Consider the following 5,395-nt stretch of genomic DNA (forward strand, 5'->3'; position numbering starts at 1 on the left):
TCCTGTATACCCAGAACCGACCTCCCATGCTGCCTGTAGCCCCAGAAAGCAGCTATGTAGGCATGATGCTATAGAAAATAAAATTGTTAGACAAATAAACCTTACCGTGATATTTTAGTGTCTTAGTTTGTTGTTGTTGTTAAGTGCCATCAAGTCGATTCTGACCCATAGTGACCCTGTATAGGGTTTCCGAGGGTCAGCTAGTAGGTTTGAACTGCCAACCTTCGTTCAAACCAACCTTGTGACTGAGTGCTTATCCTACAGTGCCCTGCTTAGTTTTTGTTGTTGTTGTTGTTAAGTGCCATGGAGTCGGTTCTGACTCATAGCGACCCTGCACAGGTTTTCCGAGGCTGTAAATCTTTACGGGAGCAGAAAGCCTCATCTTTCTCCCGTGGAACAGCTGATAGTTTCGAACTGCTGACCTTGCGGTTTGCAGCCCGATTCATAACCACTATGCTACCAGAGCTCCTTAGTTTAGGACTGCAGAAACACAATGCCACAATGTAGGTGGCTTTCAAGAACGGAATTTTATTTCTCACAATTCTGGAGGCTAGAAGTGCAAATCTGCTTATTCACATTGATTTCTTCTGGAGACTTAAAGAAGGAACAGTTCCATCCCTCTCTCCTAGTTTCTAGTGGTGGTTGTGTGCCACAGAGTTAGTTCCAACTCATAGCAACCCTTGTATAGGGTTTCCGAGGCTGTAAAATCTTTACGGGACCAGAAAGCCTCATCTTTCTTCTTCAGAGAAACTACTGACCTTTCGGTTAGTAGTGGCTGTTGGCAATTCTTGGTGTTCCTTTGCTGTTTATACATACATCTGTCTCTGTTGTCACATGTATCTTCCCCCTCCTTCTGTGGCTTCGTTTGTGTCTAGTATCCCATTTTATAAAACACCACTCAAAAGGGATTAGGATTGAACTCATCCTATTCCTATATGACCTCATTTAATTTAACCCATGAAAGAAAAAGCTTATTTCTAAACAGGGCCATATTCACAGGTACAGAGGTTCACGCTCCAGTTTACCTTTTGGGGGGACACATGGGCTCTGGAGTCACCAGCAATTCATTACCTGTACAGTTTTGGACTGTGTTTCCTTATCTATGAAATGGGCTGTGTATGGACTGCGTTTACACAGCGCCTTGGGTTAGCAGGCTCATGGTTTCCTGAGTGTGAAGGGAGCTTGATTATTGACTTTTGGTTCAACAGCTAACCAAAAGGTCATCAGTCCCAATCCACCATCTGCTTCAGTAAAGAGTTGTTTTCCTTATTCATCCAACACCCTGAGTAACTACTATGCAGGAGATACTGTGTAAACACACGTTCCTAGGCTGTCTGGACGGTACTCTCATCAAAGATGTACTGATGGTTTTGTGTTTAGAATCCCACTGGGCCTGAATCAGTGCTATCAACAGGGCCTTCTTGTAGTTCACTTGCTGATCAATTTGTGTCCAGCCCTTTAGTTTTAGTGGGTAAAGCAAATGACAAAGTAGGTAGAAACGTTTCATTGTTTGTTTGTTTGTTTGTTTTTAAATTAGTGGTGCCATATCAGCCCTGCAAGTGATCATGGGAAGACAGCACACTGCGGGGATAATGGACTGGTGGGGCGCATAGCCCACAGAGAGTCATGGTGACCTCAGAATTGGGGGTCTTTGGACATAACAAGGAACTGAGGGGAAAGGATGAGGCGGTCACTCCCCTCCAGTCCTAGACCACCAGGAACCTACATGCAGTTGAATAAGGTGAGTTTCTTGTTCTTTGAGGCAGTGAGAATGCAGACCATGGGGGAGGTGGGGAGCCTCAGGTGTGAGAAAGGACTTTTAGGATCTGGACTTTGGTTCGGTGGTTTGAAGAACCATCTTCAAGGATGCAGACTTTGCTCTCCTTTGGGTGTTGTCAAGAAGTAGGGGTAATTCTGTGCTTGTCATAATGGATCTCCTAAGGCACGAGGAGTCCAGTGAGGCTAAAGCTGTGGTTGGTAAATAGTTTTGCGCAAGGTTCAAGTTTTGTGTGTTCAGACATGCTTAATGGCATGGCCTTGATTCTTTGTGTGTCTGTTATGATCAGAATGGCCTTGTCTCATGTTGGTGTTCTAGGGAATTTTTTATATTCAGAGATAAACTTCCAGGCTCAGCTGTGAACTGATAGTACAAGGCAGCTCCCACATGGCAGAACTGCTGGCTTCGGTCTTTCTCAAGGGTGCTATTGACAGAAAAGGGGCTGGAGACAGGAAAGACGCTGAATCCAGTTTTAGGTACAGTGGTTTTGAGATGCTTGTGGCACGTGTAGGTGGAGACATCAGGAGACAATAGGATATTCAGGAAGAAAGTTCAGGAAGAAACCTTGGCTAAAAAGTAGTGGTGATGGTTGTTATTTTTGTTGATGGTGTTTCCGAATTTGATGGCCCAGACAGCACCCTGTACTAGATTGATTTTCTTTAATTGAGATTTTTTATTTTTTTATTTTTTGTAGCTTTGTATGTACTCTGTTTAGTGAATGGTCTACGTACTTGCTGTTGTTAAGTACCATCGAGTTGGTTCTGACTCAGAGTTACCTTATGCACAACAGAACGAAACAATGCCTGGTCCTGCGCCATCCTCATTGTTAAACTTGAGTCCATGGATTCCTGAAAATAGTGTGTTCTCTTGTTTTAATTTGATGTCTATTAATCTAGCAGTATCTGACATTTCATTTTGCTTACTTCCATCAAAGTCTGAAAGGTGCAATAGTCTTTCATTTCTATTGAGTTTCTATTACATTATCTGTGGGGATTTTGGTTTTGCTTTGCATGTTTTGCCTATGAAATTGATTACACATGAGTTTATGATTTGTCCTCACTGTACTTGAACCTCTCACCATTGCAATGACTCTTTCTGTGACACTGTTTTGTGTGTTTCATTCCACCATCACGACTGTCCCCACAACCTTCTTTTTGTTCACTTGTTGATCAATTTGTGTCCAGCCCTTTATTTTCAGTTAAAGCAAATGACCAAGAGCATATTATTGTTTTGAAAATCAACCCTTAAATCTTTTTAATATGGGCGTGTAATCTATTTATGTTGTTGTTAAGTGCCAGCGAGTCGATTCTGATCCCATAGCAACCCTTTATAGGGTTTCCGAGGAGCAGCTGGTGAGCTTGAACTGCCAACCTTGCAGTTCAAACAGCTTTGCAGTCTGGCGCATTAAGCCACAGCGCTACACCAGGACTCCTACATTTCATTAAATTAGCTTTGGTTTTCTGGCATGTGCTGTGCTTTTTTCCTCTGTCTATGCTGTCTTCTGCTCCTGCTAAATGGCAATCTTAAATTTCCTTTATTTTTCCACAGTGATTTGAACAAGATTTGGCCTGTTTTTCATAATTAAACAATTCTTATAAAAGCAAAGCAATACCCCAAATCAAACCCCAAATCGAACTGTCCCCAAGGGTTTCCAAGGCTGTCAGTCTTTAAGGAAGCAGACATTATGTGGAGCAGCTGATAGGTTTGAACTGCTGACCTTTTGGTTAGCAGCTGAGCGCTTTCTTGCTGTAACTCCAGTGCTCCTTAAAAACAGTACACTGAAGAAAAATCAGAAAGATAAGCCACAGGAAGTGGAACAAGCAGACTCCCATCCACTTAGAGATGACCACTATAAACAGGTTTGTATATTCGAGTTAGCTTCCAAATGTCTTCTAGACATGTAAACACAACTCTTTATAAACATGTCAAATAATCCCCTAGGGAAGTAATGCTAAATACTTCCACTTCTGTGACCTATTTTGATCAACATATCATGCATATCTTTCCATGTAAATGAATATATTCTATTTAATTTTTCCATGCCTGCAATGTATCCCACTGAAAGGATATAATGTAATATAAACAGCTCCCCAATCGTGGACTTAATTTTTAACTCTTTGCTATTGCTAATAATAAGGTGCTCTGGTAGCGTAGTGGTTATGAATCGGCCTGCGAACCTTAAGAACAGCAGTTCAAAACTACCAGCTGTTCCGCTGGAGAAAGATGAGGCTTTCTGCTCCCGTAAAGATTTACAGCCTCAGAAACCCTGTACAGAGTCGCTATGGGTCGGAACCGACTTCACGGCACTTAACAACAACAACATTGCTAATAATGGGAGCGAGGTGGCTCTGTAGGATAAACACTGGGCTGTGAACCACAAGGTTAGCAGTTTGAGCCCACCAACTGCTCTTGCAGGATAAAGATGAGGCTTTCTGCTCCTTCAAAGACTTACAGCCCCGGAAACCCTATTCAGGGTTACTGTGACTTGGAACTGACTTGCTGGCACTTAACAACAGCAGCAAGAACATTAGTAACAACAGTATTAGAAATAGGCTTGTTAAAACCTTAGTCTTTGAGCATATAGTTACTTCCTCAGGATAAATTTGCAGTAGTGAAATGACCGAGTTACTAGGCTTTTCATATGTGATGGCAAATGGCCTTCTGGAAACATCCCATTCATATGAGTATTTAATATTGGTTTGGGCCTTTACTGAATTTATGAAAGGTGAAGAATCAGGTTCATCCTGTTTCAGCTTGTATTTCTTTAATTACTCATGAAATTCATTGTTTTCATGTGTGGCTGCCAACCATTGTTTTCATGTGGCCTCCCTGAGTCCTCAGCTGTAGGTATTTATGCCCTTGGGTCACCCCTCCCACTTTGGAATCGAGTTTATCAGTATAACCAAGAGAATTTTGCGGCTGGGACTTCCAAGATACGTCAAAGGAGACAATTGTGTGCTTTATGTAAGTTTTCTTTTTTTGTTACTATTGTTAGTTTGATATGTACTCAATTTTGTGAAAGTCCTAGGAGACTTCTGCCTCCCTTCTGCTTGCTGGGGGTGGAGAGTGAAGAAGAGAGGGGGGTAACTGCCATGTTCTTCTATGGAGAAGCCCAAGTGGCAAAAAATGGAGACCTCCTGTTAACGGCCAGTGAGGAACTGACACTTCAAGTAAACATCCATGTAGCAGGTGACCAATCATTAGTCTGGACTGAGGGGTTTGCCTGGACATAAGACTTTCAGGGCAAAAACTAGGGTGGCCCCAGCAAAGTGGGATGGGTTAGTCATTTTACACGTGAGGGAGCCTTCTTGGAATCGGGTCTGCCAGCCCTAGTTAAGCTTTTGGATGACTGCAACCCTAGCTAACCCTTATACTGTGGTTGCAACCTCCTGAGAGACCCTGAGCCAGAACCCTGAGTAAAGTCACCCCCAGATTTTATACCCTCCAAAATTGTGTCACATGTTTGTGACTTTATGCTGTCAAGTTTGGGGTGCAGGTAATTTTGTTTCATGTAAATAGAGAATCAGTAAGTCCTAACTCTAGTAGCATTGTTGTTGTTGTTGTTAAGTGCCGTTGAGTCGGTTCCGACCCATAGCGACCCTGTACAGGGTTTCCGAG

Source organism: Chrysochloris asiatica, unplaced genomic scaffold (genome assembly GCF_000296735.1).
Source record: "Chrysochloris asiatica unplaced genomic scaffold, ChrAsi1.0 scaffold00018, whole genome shotgun sequence".
NCBI classification, from domain to species: Eukaryota; Metazoa; Chordata; class Mammalia; order Afrosoricida; family Chrysochloridae; genus Chrysochloris; species Chrysochloris asiatica.